Raw genomic sequence first — 26,733 nt, 5'->3', positions numbered from 1 at the left:
GATACACATCTAGCACGCTTTCCAATCCAGACACAAAAATGAAACCCCACCTGTCTACTTCCTCTTCCTCCCACTGCGAGAGCACCTCCAGCCCCAGATGAGGAATCCGTCTCTCCAAGAGAGTGGAGATCTAACCCAGACAGATTTCCATGAAGTGCTGCCAAAGGCCTGAATGTGGAGGGATGAAAATCAGACATCGCGCAGCTCAGCAGCAGCGCTGGTCACCTGCCAGAGGTTCTCCCTTTCCAAGAAGAGCCATTCCCAGGTAGTTCCCTGCCAAGTTAAGACTCTTCTTGCCAGATCCTGGTGTCTCATGAACAAAGGTGATGCTGGTTGATAAAGTGACCGCTGTCATCTCATTTAGAACTCAAGGCTGTGAGTGAATTTGAGAGGCAGATGCTGGAAATGCTACTGAGATGGGTCATAAAATGCCACTCCCCACATTTGTTGGCCCTAGATGTAAAATATTGGCCTATGAATTCTGGGTTGGTGGTGGCACAGAAGGGGTTCATTTATCTCAAGCAGAAGTATGGAGGAAAATGAGTGAAATATGATTATTCACCAAAAACCCAGATTAAATTTTGATAGCAGTGTGCTTTGCGATTTGAGCGAGCAGGAATTACTACAGCTATCTACAGACCCTCACACGGTTTGGGCTGCTAAAAAATCTCTACAGTTTTTTTTTTTTTCCCCAAAATAGATTATCTCAGTAAGGTTACAAGCCCTGAGGGCTTTCACATAGCACTGTCTTCTCTGGTTTTAATAAGAAAGTTGCAGGTCAGGCAAGCTGCTCTGTGCCCCAGCCAGCTGCAGGAAGGACCAGCTCCATGGACATGCACTGCTGACCCCTCCAGGGCTAGCTCCTCACTGAATGGGGCAATACCTTTCCAGAACATGGACCTAGGGATAAAAAGGGAATTTTCAAGCCACCACTGAAGCTGTGACAAACCAGCAATTTCAATGACTCACAACCCTGTTCTGTTGTAATGACACACATCCAGAATCCCACTCCTCCCTTCTCTTGTGTGTTTCTCTTTCTCTCCTTCACCCTCTGACTCCCAGGTGTGGTCCAAAGGATTTTTACATATAAAAACCATACATAAGGGGAGTTTAGTTGACAGCCAGCAGGTTCTACACACTCCAAAAGAGGCATCAGGCCTATGGGACAATGTTCTACAACCAAAACATCAAGGACACATTTGATTAATGAAAGTTGGTGAATCCTCTTACAAACCAACTGGATTGGACAGAAAAGAGACATTTTCCCATGCTTTTTTCTCAATCTTAGATCCTTCCTCCACTCCACACTCACCTCTCTCTCCTCTGCATCTGCCAGAAGCAATAAAAGCTGTGCCCACCACAAATCCTCTCTTGACTTCCAGGTGTTTGGGAGTGGATCAATGCTTAGCACTGACTTACCACGATTAACTCCCCACTGCTCATGTTTCTCATGATTAAACTGACAGTTTTTTGTGGTGACAGTCTGCCTCAGCAGGTGAAAAAACAAGCAAAGGTTGCACCCTGAATTTAACAAATATCTTGGCCTGTTATCATACAATCACTATAAAATTATATTCCTCTATTATTTCCCATTAGGAAAAAAAATAAAGATGCTCACAGGATTATATAGAGGTCCCAAAATACAGATACATTAGAGAGAAATTGTAGTTGGAAAGACTACTTCACATGTTGTTTTGGATAAAGTATCTTCATCCTCCCTAAATTATATGGTTTAATAACAAATAAATGTCATATTCTGCTACAGAGAATAGATGTGAAAGTTCCTATGAAATTTCATGGACTGTGACCTATAAAATGTAGCAGAAAACTGCCTAGAGTGACAAAGACCAAGATGTTTTATTAAACATTGCATCTGTGACTGGTATATATCCTTATCTGCCACTCTTCTGCTTGTGAATAAGGAGAAGTATTGATTATTTCATACTCTGCCATCTGAAAATCATTGTTTCTCTCCTTTTTACTAATAGACTCCTCAGCAGAGTGAATGACTTTATAGTGCAGGCACAAGCCTGGTTTGTGGGAGCTCCCAGGAGGCAAGCTCCAAACAGGAGGCACAGAGTTCCTCCTTCACCACCTGCAGTGAATCTTCCTGCTTTTTGGGAGGGCATGGCAAAAACTTTCACATCAATTACATCATTTATGCCCTCTCTTTTTATGCAGTGCCTTGTACTGGACAGGCATAAAAATTTATGTGCTATTGCTGACTGCTCTGGGTTGAAAGGGGATAGCAATCCTGAATAACATAAATGTCATTTTGGTGATGCAGAATGAGAAAGGGATTTTGGATTTTAGTAGCTTGAGAAGCATCTCATTTTTACAGCCAATTATGAATGGTGGTATTACTGTTAGGGGAAGAGCTCAGCATTGATGGTGTCTGATGACCAAAGCTCCTCTCTGCTTTTTTGTTAGCAATGTGGCCACACAAGTGGTTAAAACCCACCCTGTGTTTATTTTATTTTACTTTTTAACAATTTGAGTTACTTTAATTTTACTTTATTTATATATATTTTTAATTGCAAGGCTGGTAGCAGGAAGATTCTGTTAGCAGCTAACAGAAAAAGAAAACAACAGCCACCCTAACCAGAGACATGATAAAGGCTTAAAACTGAGAGTAGGTTTAGATGAGATATTAGGAAGAAATTCTTCCCTGAGGGAGTGCTGAGGCCCTGGCACAGGTGCCCAGAGCAGCTTTGGCTGCCCCATCCCTGGAAGAATTCCAGGCCAGGCTGGATGGGGCTTGGAGCAACCTGGGATAGTGAGAGGTGTCCTTGCCCATGGAAGAGGGGGTGGAACTGGATGCTCTTTGAGGTCCCTCCCAACCCAAACTTTTCTGTAATTCTACAATAAATACCTGGGATTGGTTCTGGCTGCCCTGATCTGGACTGATTCCACACAGGGGCAGGGGGAATTCTCAGTGCTGTCTCATTCATGGGCAGCTTTATGAGACCAGCTGGGCTCACACTGCAGCGTAACCTACTCAAGAACCAAGGTGACAGTGACACACATTCACTGTGCCCCTGGGCCAGAATCCTTTGTCCTTTACAAACATGAAATGCAGCCTCAAACTCTTCTGTGCTTTCCTCTGTTCTCCTGGCATTGCTGAACAAATTTCCTCTTTATTGAGGTCTTTCTAAGGATTTTAAGGACACTGGTGACGGGTGACAGATTGCACCAGCTCTGCTGGCCGCCACCAGCTCCAGTGGTTGTTCCCACTGGGTTTCCCTGCACCTCCATCCCTTTCCAGTTTTCAGGAGGAGAATGGTTGGCAAGGTTTGTCTCTGCACAGCAGGCAAGCATTTATTTTTTTGCTAGGAATAAACTGAAGTTATGTTCAGCAATGTCCTGTGGGAGAGAATTATCTTTGGAGACTGCTTGTGTCAGATGGCTGAAACACCTGATTATCGTTGCTTGTATTATTGATTGCTGTGCTCTGCATTGCTTCCAGATATGTGCAAGTTATTACACAGCTCAATACATCCAAAGTTAGGAAAAAAACCCTCAGCAAAGGCAAGTGACCTCATTTTTTTTCCCCTCCTGGGACGATATCTGTGCTGTCCTTTTCTCTCTGACTTGATATTAAATGTTTCCAGATTCCAGGTAAAGAACACATCACTGCCAGTTCTTCACAGCCTCAAACTTGTTCTAATTGCATCAGCCCTCCCTCATTCTCCTCATTTTCTTCAGCTAATTCATCATCTTAATAAGGATCCCAGCATCCAGTTGTGGATCAGCAGCAATATTTTCCTATGGAAGCCACCTACCAGCAGCACCAGTCCTACAAATTAAATCTGGTCCAGAGCAAGACAGGTAAGGAGATAATGTGTGAAAACTTCTTCCTCTGGCATAAGACCTTGCTTTGAGACCTCAAGTTTGTGTGGACATTTGTGTGGACAGCAGAGAAAACCAAGGCACTGTAGCACTACACAGCACATACAACCATATCCCTGTGTGCACAGATCCAGGATTATGCTGTGAATTGCACTGTGAGGTCTCATGTCCATGACTGCCATCACCTCCCTCCCTCTTCCTCTGCTTCCTGACCTCAGATGTCTCTGTCTGACGCCTTACTGGCAGCATTTGCCTCTAAAGGTGATAGGCACAGGGCAGGAAAAACTGTGCTGAGACTTCAGGGGGTGAAGGATGGTGACCCCAAGTGCCTTGGATGCCTGTGGGACAGAGCTTATCCTTCTCCAGGGAAGGAGGGAGACACTGGTGAAGCACAGCTAAAATCCTGCAGCTATGCAGTGAACTAAAACAACATTACAGATGTAGCAAGAGCAGCAATCAGCTGACTCACTGCTCCCTGCAGAAGGCTCCATCCAGAACCTCCTGACAGCCTGTGAGGTGACAGCTCCAAATAATCTCTGGTGCTGCAGCCATCAGCCACAGGAGACATGGATTTGAACGAACACAGACCAGCTGTGGGAGTCACCCACTGGAAAAACTCCTCTGCAAACTGATGTTGAAGTGGTGTGAGCTGTGTAGGCACTTTTAGCTCCTTCCATGGCTATGAAGTTATTTGTGACAGCTACAGGAAATCCAGATGGTTTTTAAGCTTGTGAAGGAATTTTGTGCAAGTGGAGGGAATTGCCTGCACACCGTGATGGTTAATATAAAACTCAGCCCAAAAAAAGCCCTTGCAAAGCTCAGAGCCCTTCCTTTCCAATGGTAACTCCTGCTTTTGTGTGTTCCTCTGCTTGACTGCTGAAACAGAGGCAGAAAACGAGAAGAGAGGATACAACAAGAAGGGCAGAAGACCTGAGAGGACATCCCAGCCACAGCAATGAGATTTGATGCAGAACATCTTGGCTTCATTCCCATCAGGCTCACAGGATTAGGGAGAGCATTAGGGATGATTTCCATGTGCACATCCCCGCAGCCCCGTTCTCCTCTGTCTGTGCCTCCCACACTGTCCAGGTGCTCCCCAGAGCCAACACCATTCATGACAAAAGATACTCAGAGAGCCCCATGAAGCTCACGTGGAAAGGAAAATAAATAAATAAATTTGATAAATTTGCTTTAGTGGAAGTTAAGAAGAAAAGTCTTAAAGTACAGGAAGAACAGGCTCAAATGTGGTTTTCCAATTACTGTTTCAAGTAAGTTACAACCAACCAAAGCAACTAAATCTCACCCCTTGAAACAATTCCAAACTAGTGTTGGAACAATTTCTAAACAAATCCTTCCGCCAGAGCTTGAAGAAAGCTCAGCTCTGGATTTACTGCATAGCGCTGGAATTACTCTAGGCAGGAGGCATTTCTTTCCAAAGCAAAGTGAGTTTATTCAAAGTATGGTCAGGTGTGGCACCACAAAAGCAGGGTTTCGATGAATTAAGCCACCCCATCTGAGAGTACATTTTGCAGGGAAGAAGATTAGCAGACCTTCTGAGGAAATGATTATGAATCCCAGCATTGTTACTACAACTCAACCATCATATGCACAATTCCCCTCTAGGGTTATAATTTCCCCCTCCACTGGTACAGCAGGGAAGAGATGGAAATTTGGCTTTCACCCCTCCAACTCCTTGTTACAGAGCACTTTGGCACTGCAGCATTATAAAATGAGCCACGCTCTCTTGAGCACTTTTCTGCTTTTTTTCTCCAACACAAACAGTAAGATTTCACATCTTACCATCAACATACATTCCAAATGTGTCCCTGGAATTCTTCATCTTTTTTAGTCCAGCTCATTACCATAATTATGCTAACTAAAAGGGAAAAGTCCCATCCTGCACTAATTTGTGCTCACTCATAAGTGGGAAAAAAAGATTTTTATACTCGTAGGAACAAGAAGTCTTCTAATGCAGTGATTTAATAATAAAATCCACACAGAAACCCACTGATGCAGAGGGTGCAGAATGAGTTCTTATAAATTATGGCCTAATGCTCCTTAACTATGATAATCTGTCAATCACCAAATGAAGAATAGAACAAACACTTCTTTTTTCAGACTATAAAGATCCTGGACACAAAGTCCTCTGTGGCACTGCTGCTCCAAGTTACACCAAGGCTGATTGGACTCATCATCTTTATAGTGCTGGAAGAAGTTTCCAGAGAGAAGAAAGAATTTTTTTTTTCCTTTATCTTAGTGGATCCCTGTTCTGTGCTCACACTCTGCAGTAAGATTTTTCTGACTAATACAGCATTTAGCAGTTGTCCCTGCCAGCAATGAAGCTGCAGATCGAGGCCTGACCGTGAGGGGGAAAGCAGCAGCTCTCCTGTGGCGTGTCTGAAGGTGAGCTCTCAGAAATGGGGCCAATTATTGGGCCATTTTTGTCTGATGTGAACATGTCAAAACAACCCAGGGGCATTAATCAGAGCATAACACCAGGTCTGGGCAAAGAAACGAGGCCCATGCAAACATGCTGTGGCTTCAGTCCCATCCAAAACTCACACCACCACCCAAGAGAGCTCAGAGCGCGGGTGAGGAGACCCAGCAGGGCTGTGCCCGCTCTCCCAAGCCCCATCCCCAGGGCACATGTGAAGATCCCATCCCAGCAGATGGATTTACAGGCTGTGGGGACGCTGACTGGGGCTGCACTGACCTTCCCAACCCCAGCCCTGTGTGAGAAACTCCTGCCACGGCAGCCCCAGCCTCCAAAGTGGGGTGAGCATGATGTGAATGTGGATTTCCAGGTGCTCCATTTACTCCACTGTTACCTCCTCTGTTTCCAGAAGCCAGCAGAAAGCAGGGTGGGCAGGGAGGAGTATTTTAAATGCTCCTTAATTAATCACTTCTGAGACCCCGGTCAGCCAGTATCAGGCATTTAACTGATGAGCCAGCACTGCTGATAATCACCCCGTGCTGCCTCTGCAGTCTGGGGAGAGAAAATGGCAAAAAGGGTCCATCCAGAACCCAAACCACTCCCTGGAAGTGCTTCTTACCCACTGCTGTGGGTGAAGTCACCCTCTAAGGTACTCAGAAATCTTTTCTGGATGCGGATTTCTGCAATAAACCTGGAGCTCAGTGCCAAGTGCACTCAAAGTGCAACGGGACTCAACAAGAAAACAAACAGGTTGCCAGTCAATAAACAGATATCATGAAATAAAGTATATTTTAAAAATGTAATTCCAACTATATCCACATAGAGCGACTCCAGGGATTATCTTAATGATTTTTTTTTTAATCAAGACCCCTACTTTCAATAAGAGATAGGAGAAAGAGCACATTCAATTTATTTACACAGGAAGGTAAAGGAGATTTCCTCTAAAATCAAATTCTCTTTTTTAAGAGGAATCCATAGTCCCATGGTTAAGAAACTGCCCTCACGGCCAGAGAACCACCTATGAATTTTTATATCTGTTATTTGTCACAAAAATATATTATTTTGCTCTTTCACTATCAGAATATACAGAAAAATAATTTAAACTGTCTTCCAGACTTATCTACAGTGTGTCTATGACATTTTTTTAGCAAAGAAATGGGGACAGCAAGGAAATGAGAGAACTGAAAATGCTGCTCCCAGAGAGGCTGAAATAAGGATATTGCTTCCATTGCTTTTTGAACAATTGCCAGTAAATAATTATTCATAGAGGAAAATATATGAGTATGTTTAGGGCCCCTCACCACCAAGAATGGTGGGCAAAGAATGAGATCTGATCCCTGGAGTGCAGATATTGATTTCAAATTGCTCCATCAATTTACACCCACCTGCTACCTGGCCCTGGAGCAGCAGGAGAAAATCACTGCTGAAATAAAAATGGTTTGGGATGGAAGGGATCCTAAAGATCATCTCATTTCAACCCCCCCTAGACTGGGTTCCCCTCAAAGGGGAAACTGAGGCACGAAGTCAGGTATCCACCAACAATCACACGAGAAAACTGCCAAGGGAAACACAGCCATGGTTTGTCTCTCACACCCTGCTGTGTGACATTGCTGCAGCAGAGAAACTATAAATATCCTGCTCATGAGAAACAACAGGTTAATTTTAGCAACTTTCAAATGCCAGTAACTCAGACTCCAGCTCCTCTCTCATCTCCCTGCAGTGTGCATCCCTCTGCCTCCTTGCCAGAAGGTGCATTATGCTTAATGTCCCTTGTCTTCTTCACAACTTTCTAATGCACGTGCAGAAGTGTTTACTAGACTAAAATCAATGATTGAACAGCAAGGGAAGTAGGAACTTGCTGGCCATCAACCCAAATTCAGAAGCCTCCTGCAAGACAGCACTTCCTGATGTAATACCCAAAATTATCATCATGGTAGATTACCCATTTGCAAAGCAACAGTGAGATAATTTACCCACTGTTTACTTTCTGAAGAAAATAAAGGCACTAAAGGTTTTTGGGGGTTTTTTTTGTACCCAGAACTCATGCGTGGGATGCTTTTCATTTCAAATTATTTATTGAGTGGGTGCTTACTGAGTCATAGGGGACTTTTACCAGATGCCAAGAGATTCTGTTGGAATTCAGGAGTACAATATTATGTGTGTGAAAGTCAGGTGGTTACCTGAAATAGCCAAAAATCATATGCAAAAATATACAGCTGGCATCAGCAAGTGACAACAGAGCAAGAGACAGCAGCTTTTTAAAATACTTTTTTTTAACAGAGGGTCTTAAAGCCACAGGGAAGTAATTGCTCTTACTGTGCTTTGGCCTTTAGTGAGCACAGCTCTGTGTGCCCCTTCATTGCAGAAATATGTCTTTGGGGATATTAGCATTTCTTCCTTATTCTGCTCCTTTTTGAAACATGACACCAGCAGAAACAAATGCAGTGACTCACAACCTGCATAATTATTAATTTACCCACTGCGTGCAACCTTAGCTTTAAAAATCCTTTCCAGCAGCGCCAAGATTATTTAAATCACAAAATCTTTTGAAATAGATATTAATTGTCATATCTGGATTTCCTTTATCACAAAGAACCTCTGAGCATTCCTGCAGCCCAAATGCTGCTCCTGGGCACAGTCTAGCAGCAACACCCCCGTGAGTCAGAAGTGATGCTCCCTCCCCTCCAGCCTGGCAGAATGAGCAAGGGTGAGCAGAGCACATGATGCCAGCAATTTCAACACGTTGTATTCTCCAGTGAGTGTCTGCAAGCTTTGGCAGAAGTCCCTGCTTATGCTCCCTGGGACCTCTGCAAAGAAAATAAACAAACCAGCACAGGAGGAGGATGCAGCCCTTGTAGCCCCATCCCACAGGGCAGCCCCGGTGCTTGGTGTGCTTGCAGGCAGGGAGATGGGAGACAGCATCAGGCTAGGTTAAAAAATGTTAAATTAACATTAAAATAATGGACTTGGTGAAATGTTTTTGGTCAGCCAGTGCTGCTGGCTGGGAGGTGACTGGCATGCTCCTCCACAGAGCTCTCTGCAGGCAGAGTGGGGCTGGTGCACAGGCAGCAAGAGGCAACTCAGCTCTCCATTATGTTCCAGTCAGGGCTCTGAGGGTAACCTAGACTTACAGCTTTTTGGCTGTTTTTGGCAGCCTGTGCTTGTTACTGCCTGAATAAGATATTTCTTTCCAAGAAAAAGGACCTCTGGGGAATAAGGACACATTCATCAACAACCGCTGCACTTGGTTAGGAACCAAAACTGCTGGAGAAGGAACTTTTATCCATTAAAAGGACAAAAAGCACAGAGGCTAACACTTGTATTTCCCTTTGGCTGTCCTTTGGTGAGCACCCAGACCTTGCCTTCAACCTGCCTGAAGCCAACAAATGTCAGTCCCTCTCTGCACATCTGCAGCTCTGCCCAGGACACAGCTGTGACAGCGGGGCTGGAGCTCTGCACCTCTGTCCCCTCCTTCCCTTTTCATCCCCCTAAATCCTGAACAACATTTTTCTCTCTTGTTTTGGCTTTCCTTGCTGACCTAACTTGACAATGTTAGTGAATTTAATCTCAAAACACTCAGGGATAGAGGGCAAAAAATATTTTTCCCAGGCTGCCAATAAAGAACGGAGTTTCCAGGAGCTTAAATGGCTCAACGGGACATTTTGGTGACCAGAGGAAATTTAGAACCCTATGATAAATTTGGGATATTAATGTAAGAATAAAGTTGAACTGCTGGAAGCAATATCTTATTGACAAAAGTGCTAGAAAGCTGCAAAGGTAATAAACAAGGAATTGAGATGGATTACTGGGGATATGCTTTTGAATGTATTACTCAATGCCAGCTGTTGGATACCTTGTGAAGCCCTTGCATGCTTGGGTGAAATACTGCACCTATAAATATCTTTCCTGAATGGGACTATTAATTAGAGTAACTGTGCTAAATGTGGTCAGTGACTTGTTACCAAGGCAGAAGTACTAGTGCAAATGTTAATTATTCTAATTGGTTCTATCCAGTCTGTCTTTGTCAACATTGTAAAAAATGTATAGTTCACAGCTATGGCTACATATCACTGCTCTTTTCTCACTCAAGGTTTATTAGAAAATATCTTATTTTTTACTTTTAGTTATTGGTGGGGTCTTAAAGACCTAAGCAATCCAGGTAACCAGTGCAATACACTGCATATCTCTAGGAAATATTAAAAAAAATCTAAAATTGGGAATAAATATCTAACATGGGTAATGGGACCAGCACACCAGAATGCATTCCTATGGGTTGCTTTCTGCTTTATCAAACAATTTCTAAATTATGAAATGACTGACAAAAATGTCTTACTTTAATTACTGTTCTAAGTTGCTGTAGGCTGTAGGAGACATTCCTGAGAAAACCATGTTTATTCATCTAATGCTTAGAGATTATGGCATAATGTTTATTCCCAACATTTGTTACCAAATGCAAGCAGCAAATGCTCTGGGTCAAAATGTCTTTGTCAGAAGTCCTAGGATTTCTTAAAAATGAAAGACATTGCTTAAATACAGGGTATTTCTATTCAATTAGAAGCTTATTTAAGTACTTCCTCATGGTCAACAGCATCCTTTTGAAAATAATTTAATAAAGAAAAAACCCCATTGTTCTTATAAAGTGGCAGTGGAAGTCTTTGCAACTTGAAAGACTTTTTTAAGAATAAGCTTGAAAAGACCTGTTTTGGAGCTGAAAAATCTCTGTATATAACTTAAGGATGGGTTTGAGTTATTTTGGGCAGAATTTTAATTTTTGTGCAATGATGAAAGAACCAAAGGAGTATCTCAAAAGGCAGACTCTACCAAAGGAAAACAAACATGGAAACACTAATTATATAGACACAGGGAGTATTTCTACTACTCAAAAAAATAAGCAGAAAGAAAATTGGGATTCAGCTGCAACTCATTAACAACCTATACTTTCAAAGCTTATTGATGTGTCTAGGGCAAATATTTCATAGAAATATTGAAATTTACAGTGAGGCTATGCAAAGCCAAAATATAATCTCTGACTCAAACCCTCCCTCATTCAGCATTTCTGTGATCTCAATATTTTTTTGTCTCAGCTTGTTCAACTCTTCCCTATCCACTATGAAATTCTGCAGTGAATTTGTTAAAGTCCTGCTAAAGGGGCCTTTTTTTACTTTCATCCTTCTCTATCACAACCACGAGGGAAGAAAATCTTATGTAATTTAAGATAATAATAGCTTCACTTGTTAAATATCAGACTGAGTATTTCTGGAAAAGCGTTGGAAAGTAACATCAGTAAATAGAGAAAATAGCAGGGTATAGAATTCTTATTAGTAATTAATTTGTCTCTTTCAAGACAGTTCCCTGAATGATGTGCAGGTAGCTGAAATGAAACACATTAATTGTGTTAATTTATAGCAGGATTTAATTCAGAACCTTTGCCTTTTCAATTTCTGAACAGGTTAAAGTCCCAAAATGAACCCAAGGCCCCCTTAAACAAAACTTTGCCACCTCTGAACTACTTTGTTTACTATGACATGAAAGAGGACACTGCTAAGAGATTTTCTTTTCCCCACACCATAATTCATGGATCAAGAGGAACTGAGTCCAAACTTCTTGACTTTGGATGGACCCTTCCAGCTGGAACTTGACAGGGAAGCTCTGCAGAGGTGTGGAATGGAGAGATGGCTCTGTCAGGGGCCACAGGCACACCATTCCCACGGCCACACAGGAATTTGACACATCCCAAGGGATTTGTGAGTTTGGACACATCCCAGGGGCTCGGGCAGCTGGCACTGGATGCTGCAGCCCAGTGCTCCTCCCAGTCCAAGGGGGCACACACCTGGCCCTGCCCAGTGCTCCCCAAACACCCCCAGGAGCAGCTGGAGGCACCACAAACTCCATCAGTGCCACATTTCAGTGATAAGTGACCTCGTGGCTCCCCACATAAAACTGCACAGCACAACACCACAAATTTGCCCACATGATTTTACCCTGTTTCATTTCCTGCAGGTCCCCTGTCATCCTTTCATTACCGGCTGGCCTTTTCCAGTGAAATAATATTTTACTTAAAAAGGGTTATGAAGAGCAAATGCAGCCATCACTGAAGAATCAAGCCCAGCCTGTGGGTGCACCAGACTTTCAGAGGAATCTTGCAGAAGTTTCTCATTTACACTGAATGAACTGACCTCCTCTTTGCTATATCATCAAAAAGAATTTATTTGCCTGCATAGTACCTGATTTTTAATGTCTCTTTTTTTCTGCTGGATCTTATGCTGGATTTCTAAAGAATTTCCCGTTTGTTGCAGTAAGGCAGTGATTCCTAAATCACTGAAAAATACAGTCTTGTTTACCTAACTTTTGGATAATGCAAACAACTTACATATACATTTACTTTTTAAATTTTCCTCTGGCTATTGAATTTGTACATTTTTAGTGTCTTGTTAAGCTCTCTATAAATCTTTCAGAAAGAGTCACTTAAATCTGAGCTCTCCATGTTTTGGCTCCTAGCAGCGTTTGGGACTGCAATCAAATATTTGTGTTCCTCAAGTTCCAAGAAAAATCTTATCTGTCCCTATAATCACCCAAGGAATTTTGCATAAAGCAACCTCTTATTTTCAGAACAAAGAGACAACATTTGGCAATCAGTTTCTCTTTCAACTGCTAGATGCAGACCCTGGTTCAGTGGTTAGCTGCTGCCTGTGTCCAAGTCTGGAAGAAGCTGATGTGGAAAAGGGGAGCACAGGCATGGCACTGCTGAAATGTCCTTTCTCCTCCCCATTGCATGAAATTTTGGTGAAAGCAGTCTCCACTTTAGTTCTGTTAGTTCTCTAATGTAACATGGATTCCACCTCACAGACTTCAAACTCTTGTTTATTGCCCACATTGTTTTAAAGACCCACAGTTAACAAAAGCCTGTGCCACGATGAACAGGGGCAATATCTTTAACTGGTGTAGCCATGAAACATCAACAGCTGTCCCTGTGTCACCTACACAGTGTCTTTCACTTGGAATGGGAGAAGAGACCAATGTCTATTAATTCAAATTAATTAATGGCCTTATGTATCCTGGTGTGGACATTCAGTAGATGCTTGTTCAGCAAAACAAATGGGTGTGAGTTTAATTGTGGTTGATTCCGGGCTGATCCATTAACTGTTGCCTGTCTTCCCAAGAATGCACGTTCATTAACTCTACTTAATTGCTATTCAATTACCTTGAGTTATAATATGTCCCTAAACACGAGTGCAGACAGGCCCCCTGGAGATTTCCTGTACTTCAGCCATTAATTAAGCCATACTGTGTATTGTTGGTAACTGATTACATCTAGTTTTGAAATAATAACTTCACAGCTACGCTTAAACTGTTTCTTATTAGGATTTTTCAAATCTCCTATATGGGGTAATTGGAGTGATAACATTTCTTCCTCGCAATAAAGCATACTTGGTTATTATTATTATTATTATTATTACTGTACTTGGCCAAAGATGTTCTGTGTCATCATTTTTTTATACAAGCCATTTATTAAGACAGCTTAATAGCTATCTTAAGAATAGCTTATATTTGACCTGATTATCTCAGGATGATACTCTCATGATAACAGACATTTTGTAAATTTTAGGGTGTCTTTATTTCCTTTTCAAATGTTTTTAAGATTTTTTTTCGGCAGCCTTTTAGTAGAAATTTCAAACCACTACCTTACCATTTCATGTTCTGATATTTATAGCTTCTGCTAACTGAAAGGCAGAATAGCCAAAACGCCTTTCTTTTCACAAACCACAGCAATTCTGATAAACAATAGCAAGGAACAATTGACAAAGACCTTAGACAGTCATCACAGCAAGAAACTAAATCTTTTTAATAATAAAGCACAACAGTGAATGTAATATGCTGGCAGCCCTCTCCAATACTGAAATGTATTTAAGAGAAATGAAGTAATCAATACCTTCAGAATATTTGAAAAGGAGATAGAAGTTAAGGCCTTAGGGTGCAACTTCATAAAAAAAGAACTAATGTAAATTTTTTAAAAATTTAACATAAACTCCACATTAAAGGTAAGAAAAAAGTATTAGGCAGAGCTAAGAGCAAAGACAAAGTTGTAGCAATAAATGTTTTCAAAACTGGTAAATTCCACTGGAATATATTTCTACTCAGCATTTCTTCCTTAAGCTAATGGAGCCCTTCCTGGGCACCTCCATCAGATGAAAAATGAATCATTGAGAACTTTTAAAGTTGTTATATCCAACGAGCACCCTAAAGCTTCTGCTGTGAGCTGGGTATGGGAGGAGGGATCCCATCCCAGCAGCTCCTCATCCAACTCACCCCATGAAAAGTCCTCTGCCCCAGAGGAGAATTTTATCACAGCATCAACAAAGCAAAGTTATCATAAGCACCCATCCCCTCCTAATATTCTTTAGCCCCTGCCAAGAGAGAAGCTTTGCAGATTTTGAAAACTTGTTAAAGTTCTCAACTTCTAAACAAGTGAAAGTGGGTTTTGGATATGTGTGTGTGTGGATGCCCACCCAAACTGCTGCCAGAGCAGCTTGCAGCTCTCCCAGTTATGGTCCTTGTCAATCTGAGGAAAAATAATAAAATTATGGGTTTGGTGTCCCCTGTTAACTGGGGAATGGGCAGAGGTGGCACTACTGGCTCTGAACTCATCTCAGCAGACCAGTGGTTCTCTAATGGGCAACAGGAATAGAAGAGACAAAAGAAAAATAAGTGAAGGATAAATGAAGCATTAAAATAGGCAGGTTTTCTGGGAGTGTATTTAAAACAAAACAAAACATATATAAAAGTTTCTGAATCACAGAACCGTAAGATTAGCTGCTCTGATAACAGCCATTGAACCATGGAAAAATGAACTACCTGCTTCTGCTCACTGGAGTGACAGAAATCAGGAGGAAAACACAGCTCTTCCCTCCCCTGGGCCACATTGCAGGGAAGATGTGGCTAACTGGGGCAGGAGATGATCCTGGATGCTGCAGAACGGGCTGCAGCCCCTGCTACCCTGCCTCCCTTGCAGGGCACTGCTGCAGTGAGCAAAGAGACATCTCACCGAGCTCCAGGGGCTGGAGAAGCCCTGACTCTGAGAGCTGGGATGGGCCTCACTCATGAAGGCCATGTTTAATCCCTTCCATCCTCCACTTCCCAGTGTCACTGATCTCAGGACTCCAACACGCTTCCTTGCCCCTCTCCTCCTCGCTGGTGCAGTGATGAATTGTGGCACCTCCGTGCCAAGAGGAAGAGCCAAGCAGAGGAGCGTGTCCCGCAGCAGGGCTGTGCTGAGCTGCAGGACACGTGGCTGGCACTGCTAAAGCAGCCAAAAAGCAACAGCAGCTCACAGGGAATCTAACACAACGCTCCCATCACCACCAGTTCTTGCCAATCTCTAATATCAGAATAGAAGAGGAAAATTTCCAGCTGTACAAAGCCAAGGAGCACCCTCTGTGCTCCATGAGAGCCCCTTGGGAAGCTGGTGCTGAGGGACACCTGTCTCCTGAAAATCTTTCCAGTGTCTCTGATCCCCTAAAACACAGAGATAAACCAAATTCCCTCTGCCAGAGCCCCAGAGCTGTCCTGTGCATCCTCGCAGGAGACCTCCCAGTGCAGTTCCCCCAGGAACAAATTTCCATTCAGGTCCCCTCAGAGGGACAGTGGGAATTGTCCCAGTGCCACAGACCTGGCTCCCACATGCAACATGCATGGAGATGAACCTGCAAAGCATCAGGAGCTACAGCCAAATCTACACATTTTTCAGGTGCCTTTAGATGAAACTCAAGCAGTTAGTTAATATTCTCTTTCTGAAGATGATTGTATAAATCTGAACAGAACCACATGTCATGATCAGTTCAAAGCTTCAATACATTTCACTATATGAACCAAGAACTCAGTTTGGATTCCTCCAGACATCTCTCCAGGACCGTTCTGCCCACATTACATGGGCTCTGTTAACACCTCAGAGTACAGCTGCATCATTTATTCATAAACATAAAAAAAAAAAATTGCATTTTCAAAGTCATGCATGCTGTTGATTCATTTGTTCCAAGTTAAAAGCTTCATCTTCATCTCTCTTTCCCAAATTTAACTTTCAGCATTTTAATTGTTTCTTCCTTCATTGTTAGTTCAGTATCAATCATCATCTCCAGTTACCAGAACTTGCACGTTCCTGAAAATTATGTTAAATTTAGATGCTAATGAAAACTGTTTATGCTGGTTAACCACAGAAATGAAACCTCTATTGCAATCCATAAAAACTGTTAGTTATAACAAGAAACCTTAATTTCTACCTCAATCTCCTTTCTACCATCTGCTCTCCTAGAAGACCAATTCCAGAAACCATGGACTAAACAAACAAACAAACAAACAAACAATCAAAAAGGTAATTGTTAACTTGTCTTCACAGCACAACAGACATTAAAAGAATTAAAACAGTCCCATTAACCATTAGACTGAAAATTATATTATAAAGCAAAGTAATCCATGAATGCCAGCATGTTCTAATATTCCTCCTCTCCAGACATTTCCCAACAAACCAACCAACTGTACATTCTATTTAGAAATAAATAATTGATCCATAACCCTCACTGAACACTCTCCATCCTCTTAGAATGAATAAAAGACTTCCAGCCATTAAAAGAAATATAACAGATACAACCTACCACAGCAATAAGTGATAATTATTCTTTCATCTAAAGCACTACACAGTTAATTATATATAATTATTTAAGATATTTATGTTTCAGATAATATTTGTGCTGTCCAATCCCTCAGAACTGACTGGGGGAAACACTGAGACTGCTCCCACATCTGTTGCTCCCAGATGTTTTTCTCGTGGGTCACCATGTGTCGTTGTACAATCACAGACTCCATCCTGTTCTGGGAAACGCTGCATCAATCAGCATCAACTTCCCTGGGTGGTGGCTAAAGGAGAGAGCTAAAGGCAGCCAGTTTTGGGATCAAGGACCATATTTAAAATGCACCCAAATGGTCTCATTCTCCAGCTATAAACTGTCATTTGCACTGCTTATCTAAATCCGAAATCTAAATAGAATGTGGGGTTGGAGAAGGTTAAAATTGTAACAAGCCTCTAATACAATGTTTTAATTATTTTCTGTGCTACCACAGCTGGGTGATCTTAGAGAATCATCTTTCCTTTTTATTTGGTTTAGATGAGATACACTCTGATAAGGTAATTCACTGTATTTTACGTCTTAACAGCTGAAAATCTGTATTTTTTGGGTTTTTTTCCTAATGTGCCCTGAAAGGACACTCAGTGATCTACAGCATGAACAAAATTGTTCAATTTGTGCCTTGCAGCACATCGGTCAGGGCCCGAAGAAAACCAGGGAAAACGAGACAAACCCAGCCATGGTTCATCACTGCTACACCAAGTCCCATGAAGGAGGTAATGAGCTCTTTTGAGATTGAATAATGAGACAGCGTGGCTTGTGCCACCTGGAATGCACAAGGAACATCTCATTCCCTCCCTGCTTTCCCTCTCAGTCCTGAACTCCCTGTTCCCCCCACCACAACATACAGGAATACAGGGAGACCATTTTGATCCCTGGTGTAAATCCTCTGACACACAGAGACAAAACCATGGATTTGCATCTTAAAAAAAAAATTAAAAAATATTGTACCTAAATACATCATTCTCTTTATAATCTGGACAATTTAGTCAGGAGCTACAGCGTGCCTCTTAACTTAATTCTCCACTTCAGTTATCTTATGCACCTTCTTTAATGAACACACGTCCCTTTGATTAAATTAACATTTTTGTCTACCTAATTAGCCTGAAAAACCTGTGCTGAACCAATCCAAAAGCGACTTCATTACTGCTCATTGTGCATGTTTGCTACCCATTACTGTCACCTCAACAGGTGAAGGATTAGGAGAACATTAACTCTGGCTTATTTGGTTTTCCACAGCCAATCCAAGCCTTCAGTCGACCCACTAGGACAGTGACAGATGTTTTAATTATGGGCCTTCATTCATTAATGCTCATTTGCCTGGCCAGCCAGGTTCGTGGTTCTGAGGGACAGTTGAAAATAATTAAACTAACCAGCTTAATTACCTTCTTACATTTTATCCTTCGGCTCGTACTGCTCATGAGTAAAGACAAATTGAAAATATAAATAAAGCCCAGTTTATCCAGGCCAGTGGGCTGGTGAGGACACTCACCAGAAGATGCATCACTGCTTGTCTGGGAACATAAGCACAAGTTGCTTAACAGGCACTTACTGTACATTGGTTAATGAAATCATACCAGAGCTAATGAATATATATAATTGGGTAGGCAGCTGCCACTAAAAAAAGAAAAATGTTAGTGAAACCATCTTGCTAATTGGCTAATTCAGTTTGCAGAGACAATTAGAGAAGGTCCTTGAAGAATTCGATAGACCCTGCTAATATTGTGACTATATTGATTATTTGCATGATGATATCATGTTGTTTTTTTCCTGACTGCTTTCTCATACAGACAACCCCCATCTGCCTCTAAAATGCTCAATAAATAAATAGATAAATTTTAAAAAAATTCAAGATAAATTAAATAAATTTTAAATACACTGTATTAAAGCCCATCTAAAACAGTGACTGACAATTCAATCTGCTAGGACTGCACTCATTAGTCATCCGTTCCAATTTTATCTAATGTAGAGGTAAAAATCTGTATAAAATAAATTTTTTACTGAATAAATCAAATCTTTCGTGATGATTATTGCAATCTGCACTGCAAATCTGTATAAGGCCTTAGAAAACCTGCGCCAGTGAATCCATTATAGAATAATGTTTATCACAAATTCTCCAGCTGTTTTACCTTTTTGCTTTGCTCTTTCACTTGCATCACTAAATGTCATGCTTCAATGAAAATATTTCTTCCTTCATCCTCTTCTAGAAACCCTTCAAAACATTAAAAAACTTCCATGTTGTTTTATGTGTGGCATTATATGAAACCCAACATCTGCATGGGGTGAGAAAGCGCCTCTGAGGAATTTTTTGAAAGATTCATTTGGTTTTCTCAGCATCACCTCAGACTATTTTTTCTTCCCAGTAGTGAATGAATGTGGAAAAAAAAAAAAAACCAGAGGCAGAAAGTTCAGAGCATCTTTTGTCAAGACCACCAGATATCACCCATCTGCAGCAGACAAGAACAACTCCCACCCAACTTACAAAAACTCTGGAGATGGAAAAGCATGATACTATGGTCTTTCCTCATATCATTTATCCTCCCACACAATAAAGAACCTAAACTAAAATTCAAGACTTCTGCAGTAAATTTTAACAGTCTACAACTTTTTTCTAGTAATGATTTTTTTTTAGAAAGCTCTGGATAAATAATAAATATTGATACATGCATTTTATCCCAGTCATGGCTTTTTCTTATCTTTTCAATGAGATTTTTTTTTCCACAAAATATCCTGTGGAGACCATTTGGAGTTTGTTTTCATTTTCAGGCTCTGCTGAGCTAAGCATTTGATTCAGAGAAAATAACAGGTTTGAAAGGAAGGCTTTGGGAAACTTAAAACATAACAGATGCTTATTTGCAGACATCTGATTTAAGTGAACTGAAAACCCCAGTCTAAATCCTGAAAACCATAAATGTCAGCCAGCTAGAACAGAATAATAACCACTTATCGATATGGATGCACCTAGCAGATAACAGAGTTCTGGGATCATAATATTCATATAACTGTGCTCAGTTTGCTGCTTCTGAGCTCTGGAGTTACAATTGGCAATTCCAACCTTCATTTCTCAGTGCTGTGCAGATGGTTCATGGGGAAGGGACCTGTTCACTACCAGCTGGCAGATTTCATCCAATATCAGGTATGAGCTGCTTAGCCTGGGATTAATATCCAAGGAAGCTCATCAGGGGCATTCCCAGGGATGTATAAATGGCCAGCTGTAGGCACCTTGGGGATTTTCAGAATAACTCATGAATGAAAGCTGACAACTCTAAATCTCTTAATCTTTGAAATCACAGAATCTGCGAGATCAAAATAAAGTCACCAGCAAAACCACTGTGAAATGGCAAAGCAGCCTGGATTGGGGTTTGGTTTTTCTGTGGGTCTGTAATGAGGTGAGACTAAACACTAAAATAGTACTGAAGTTTGCAAAAATCTCCTGAAAATCTGAAAAATTTAAGACCATTTGAAACAAAACCCTTGGCAACATAACGCAATCTTAAACACACAGAGGAAAAACTGAGATTTCAACGACAACTGTGAAATTTCAGCATCAGGTCAGGCTTTTTCATACTTTTTACTTGGGTAAAGAATAAGACACAGCCCAAATCACTTGGATGGCGTTTTGCTCTTAACTTTGGGAGAAACATTTTGTTCCCTGTGCTCTTGTCCTTTCAAACTCACATTACACCTTCACAAAACATGAGTCACCAAAGCATGAGGTGCACCATTCCAGAGAGCGGCTCAGATTAACTCCAGAGCCAAGGAAAATAAAAGCAGCTACCAAAGAGCAAGTCATCCTGCCCAAGTCAGATGCCTACTATGGGATGTGCTCACTGAACTCTATCTTTGGATACCTGAAACTTGGCAAAGGAAATTTCACATCAGATGCATAATATTCTCGATTCCTTAAGCCAATGGCCTATCCCAGTGGTGGTAACACCACTTCATTTTCTTTTTGTGCTTCTAATTACTTTTCATTATATCTTCCAACTTGTCTCAGACATATTTGGAGAAATGTTGGCAGTTTGATTCCCCTGTGATTTCTTAAAATCATGGCTAAAAGCCCAATGTGACATTAATATATTTTAATTAAATTCATTACTCCATTAATGTGAAGTGATCTGAGAGAGTCTAGAACATTTCTGCAGATCTCTGTGGAAATGTGGCTGAACATCTTTGAGATGTGTGAGCTGACAGACAAGGAGTTTGCCAGGTGAGGTTGATACACACCTTTTGTTATGGGCTGCATTTTTTGGTGACAATACCCCAGAACTCCTGTACAATGCACCACATATATTTTGCTGGGCAACAAAATGTTCTCCAAAGCTTTGTGAAAGTATATGACGCCCTCACTGAAATTTTATGCAAATCTCTCAAGGAAATATGGATGCTTCATGTCTTACTATACTCATTAAGTACAAACTTGGTTTTTATTGAACACTCCCTGACCACTGAGGTGGCGTGGGCTGGGCAAGAGCACCAGTGAGTGACCACTGCCCCAGAGGGGAGCCCCAGGGGGGTGAGCCCTCTGAGGAACCTGAACCTTCACAAAGTCATGTAAATGTTAAACCTGGGAAAAGCTAAGACTCTAGCATCAGTCACCAGAAAGAGAAAAATCAATTCTGTATAAAAAGTAGCTTATTCAAGTTAGTTGTGAAACAGAAGAATTTAATTACATCACTACATATTAAGAAAGGGTTGTTCCATCCTGTTGATTTTGGCAAGTCAGGAGTTATTGAGTGAGACAACAGCAGGGGAAAAAAGGAAGGATAGAAACATGAAAAGAAAGAGAAAAGGAGACAAGGAGCTGATAATGACACATTCTGTGAGTGGTCAGGAAAGCAAGAGAAGACAAATCACTCTATGGTCAGGGAAGTCAAGAGAAGAGATCAATAATATATATACCATGGGGCATAAGTCAAGAAGAAAAGCAATTTATAATGAAGGGAAGCATCATTACCAACTTGGGTCAGGACTTACTGGGTGCTGTAAACTCTTGGACCAGCTCTGGCACTCCAGCACACTCATTTCTGGTGGTTTCACCACACCTAACAGAAAACTTCGTGCTATAAGACCAGAGCTGATAAGCAGCCACATTTAAAAGCAGCAGGGCACTGCCCCACCTGCACAGCTCAGGTGCTGGCTTCCTGTATCAAGGCATGCCATCAGCAATGTAGTGCTAAAAATGTTCTTCAGGATCATTTTGGCTGTTCTGTGACATTGATATTCTTTTTTTTTTTTTTTTGCCTCGCATTATAGCCTCACTTCTGAAGTTAGAGTAGTAAAAGTAATATCCCGTTGCCACAGGGAAAAGACTTTCATTCCACACTTATGTAGTGCATGTTTCCACAGCAAAGAAAGTTAGTGAAAAATGGGCTTGTTAAAGGGACTCCACTTAAAGTTAATGTTCCAAACTTTTTTTTTTTAATATGATGTGTAAAAGTGAAGTTTCACATCCAGAATTTATTAAGTAAGAGGAGTTGGGCCTCAAATGTGCTGCTAAAACCCTGAGGACACTGCAGGAATGTAATAGTCCAGGCTTTTACATTACATACTAATTTTTTTTTTTCTTTCTCATTCATGGACTGCTTGAGGTAAATGGCTACATGGAGAGTAAAAAGGAGAGGCTGACAGATATCACTGAAAAACACATCCAAATATTTCACTACCCATATTGACACAGGGAAGAGCTAAATCTCACATCATCTGGAGAGTCCATTTAATCTGCCAAAACCTCATTAGTAATTACTTTCGTTATTACCCCTATCCCCAAAAGGCTATTATCTTTATTAAATAACTGATAGTTCTGCCTGTCCCTTTTCAAAGGTTGCAGTCTAAACTTCTTGAGAGAAAAATCAGACTGGAAGATTGAGTTTTGGGTGTTTGCAGCCAGAAAAACCCACATTTATGTCTGTGCAATAAAGACCTGGGCACACAGGTAACTCCTTACAGCCAAAGGCATTAGGTGAGGGTCTACTGAGACATTTTATCCTGCCTGCTCATATTTTTGGTGTCTGGTAAGAGTTGGGTAAATCTAATGAGTATTCTGCAGTTAAACAGGGTTAACCTAACATGAATTCTCTTGTATTTGTGGTGGACAGGATCTACTCAGCTGCACAGAATATTCTTGGGCTTTGCTCACACATGGAAATTCCTGAAGATATGATTGAGGGCTTTGTAGGGAAACATCCAGACTGCCTCAGGTGGGCTTTACCAGCAGTGGGGCACCCAAAGAAAGCCTCACCTTCACCAGCTCACAATTTTCTGAGGTTGGGAACGGACTCATTCACCCACATCCTGCCTCTGAAAAGAGGGATGTTATGTACTCTTTGTAAATGCACACATTTCTTCTCCATTTTCACAACTAACCAAAACCTTTTCCATTTAGAAATCACGTGTTTTTATGCTGTTCAATACAGAAACATTCCCATATTTATAGCTGATCTGGGTGAGCAACAGTAATAGTCAAGTTTTCATGTTTTGCTTCAGTATTTGCACCTCCAGCAGCAGTGATAACACACATGCCAAGAAGACAGCACCACCAAAATTTTAAAGTTATATAAACTGAGGAATTACTTTGGCTCCTGGCTGAAGTTTCAGAAAGAAGTATAATTTGTGACTAAGTATTCCTGTATCTGCCTGAGCACTCTGAGTGCCACCTCTGCAACAAAGGAGAGGGACGTGTGACCTGCAAGCAGAGCCTGGGGTAGGCAGGCTGGGGCAGGGGACACATGGACACTCCTAGCTGAGGGCCTCAAATTGCCCACAGTCTTCTTTCCAAACTCACCAAATGTGAAAGCACAAGAAAATGCTTTGGGCTTTTCACGTACTGTGAAACTTGCACAGGCTACAAAAATGAATCCCTGTTTCTCCTTCTGTGCTCACTGCACTTTACAGTTCAAAACTTTGAGTCCTTAATCAGTTCAGCCAAAACATATTTATTCAGAACAGGGTTTTTCTCAGATTTTGACTCAAGTCATACAAAAGAAGATCTCCTAAGACACACAGAAACAGTGTCGCACTCTAGACTCCTGTTCCTGCTTTTATGCAGTTTTATAAAAAAGTCTGTCCTCCTCCCTTTTTGAAAGAAAAACCTTTCATAGTTTTCATAAAGGAGCTGAGAGTATTTAACAATTACCCATCTCCAAAGGCATGTTTAACTTCCCTCATTTATAGAGCTGCTGGATAATATTTACATGTTCTCAGCTCCCACTGGTGACCTCTCTTCCTCTACTAACAGTACTCCTCAGTTCCCATATTTTCAAAAGTAAATATTTTTACTTTCTTTCTTTATAAGCACATTAGAGTCACTAATCCCTTTAGAATCCCGTGCATTCATTTCTCTGGGTATAAAAGATTTCTTCTTCACCTGCACAGAATATTTTCAATTTACCCTGAATTGCAGGAAAGGCTCCAAGTTTGCAGAAGACATTGAGCACCCGAGCGCATCTGACCCTCGTCTCTTCCTCCTGTGCTGCAATTCAAGCTTCTCCCTTTTGTCCTTCCAACAATAATCCCAGAGATCAGACAATCTGTGGGACTAACTAACAATCCCTCAACACGGTGATGGGTTGAATAACAGTGACACACGTCTCTGGAAGCTGGTAATGAACCCTTTTGTAATTCACACAGAGAGGGACAGCACTTAAACACAGCCACCACATGTATAAAAGGAGAAGGATCCACATCCAAACCTGTTTAATGCATTTTAACAAACAATTAGAAAGAAAAGATGTCTGAGATGGAAAGGAAAAAAAAAAAAAAAAAAGGAAAGGGGGCACAAGATGGAAAAGGTGTGTTTTATTCTCATGTTTCACTTCAGGTATTTTTAGGTATTTAAGACTGAGCCATAAGATGAAGACTTTATTCTTGTCTGTTTTTTTAACATTGCTAAGCTCATCACACCTGGCAGAACATTTCCTAAAGGCTGCCAAAATCTGAAATCAATTTGTGGAAGAAACAATAATCAGCCATTAATTGATTTTTGATTCTCTATTCATCCCAATCAAATTCATCTCTGTGCTCTCATAAATCCATGACTGATTATCACAGTCACTCTATCATGTTTGTCCTTCCTTGTAGGATGGAGCACAAAATCCTGTCAAGGAAAAGCCACAGTAATTCTGTGGGATGCCACCAACCAGGTGCTACAAACTGACACCACGAGGGGTTTCCTTTGGCTTGATTTAAGGATTTCCTGACAAAAATGTGCATATTTGTTCACAGCTCTGTCTGTAATTGAAGCTGCTATATTTGCATGCTTGGCTGTAGATGAGGGAAGCTTTCCCCCTCCTTGAAAGCCACTGTTCAAAAATCTAAACATCTAAGGAACAATTAAACCTAGTGTTGGCCTTAGACAGGTCTACAACACGTACACAACACCCTGCACATACATCAGTTTTACCTTCTTCCTCAGAGATCTTTGTAAGGTAAATTCTCATGTTTTGGCTGCAATATAAAAATAAAAAAAACCCCAGCTCGAAAATGAAGTCTACACTGTGCCTTCATTCAAGAATTTTTCTGGTACAAATTCATCATACTTCACATTTATTCTACTACCTGGAAATCTGAACTTGTACATCTTTTTTGTATGTGATGTTTTACTCTCTCCATTTGAAAAAGACACAAATAAAGAAAGAAATGCACTTCAGAGACAGCAACAGAGCAAGAGGAATGAATTCAGCAATGAGATTGACTTTGCAGTTCAAGTTTGAGCATGAACCAGGGGCTCTGGGCACTCAGCCCCACAATTTGGATGTGCTCTGGTGGAGAATAAAGCACTAAAGCCTAAACCAAATCCAGCCTGCCACAGTTCAGGGTATGCCATGATTCCAGAACACGTTGTGCAGAGTGCTGTGTACAGGGGTAGATGGGACAGACTCACTCCCAGAAATAAAAGAACAATTTCCTATTTTCAATTTTTTTTTTTCATCTGGCATAGATAATGGTTGGACGAGATCTTCTGCAAAGAGCCTATTAATGCCACCATTAAAAACATGTTCAGCATTCCCTCAAGGAAAACCACCTTTTCCAATTATTTTCTGCTCAAGGTGCACTAACCTGCTGTGACAGCCCACTACTATGAAGGCAAGAGTTGTTGCCATTGCTGAAGTTTAAATACTGATTGTGAAAACCAATTCTGGATTTCCATAATCTTGAAATGCCACCACATGGATTCTACCTATGCTTAGCCACAGCCTGCTCTTTTAACCTTTAGAAGTCCTCACACACAAAACAGGGCTTCATGTTCTTTGGCAGAACCACATTTCACTGAGAAGTGTGGGATTCCATTTGCTGCAGGAATGCAACAAACAAAAGGTGAATGAGTACTCATGAAGCCAGGAGAAAAAGGTATCAAAAAGGCAGAAAAAAAAAGCCAAAAAAACCCTCAAAACCCAAAAGGCAGAGAAAAGAAGGAAGGAACAAGACAAAACACAGACAAAAATGTTCCATGCCAACCTTTTCATTACACAAAAAAACCCCTAAAGTTCTGCTTCACTGCAGTGATGCAACTCTAACTCACATCTGCCCCAGACACCCAACACTGCTGCAGCATCCATCCCTCCTGGACTGCTGGGGTACCCACCCAGGACCCCCAGAGCACACACTGACAATTCCTGGCACGCTCTGCTGATGCCTCAGGGTTTAGTTTTATATGAGATTTGGATCAGTTGTCCTTGGTCCCCAGCTAGAGAAGGAATTGTTTTGTCTCCCTGCTCTGTGAAGAGAGCTCACCATCCCCTGATATGAAGCTCAGAAATATACACTAAAGCAGTA

The 26,733-nt window shown here is 41.3% G+C and overlaps 1 protein-coding gene across 7 annotated transcripts in view; it reads right to left on the bottom strand.

Annotated features, from left to right (window-relative positions):
* Positions 1 to 26,733, bottom strand: part of SGCD (sarcoglycan delta) — a 308,254-nt gene that overhangs the window by 69,344 nt on the left and 212,177 nt on the right. The gene's annotated exons all lie outside the window — the stretch shown is intronic.

Source organism: Pyrgilauda ruficollis, unplaced genomic scaffold (genome assembly GCF_017590135.1).
Source record: "Pyrgilauda ruficollis isolate IOZ18807 unplaced genomic scaffold, ASM1759013v1 scaffold57, whole genome shotgun sequence".
Lineage (NCBI taxonomy): Eukaryota > Metazoa > Chordata > Aves > Passeriformes > Passeridae > Pyrgilauda > Pyrgilauda ruficollis.
Note: the sequence above shows the minus strand (reverse complement) of the source record. Positions and strands in the feature narration are given on the sequence as shown.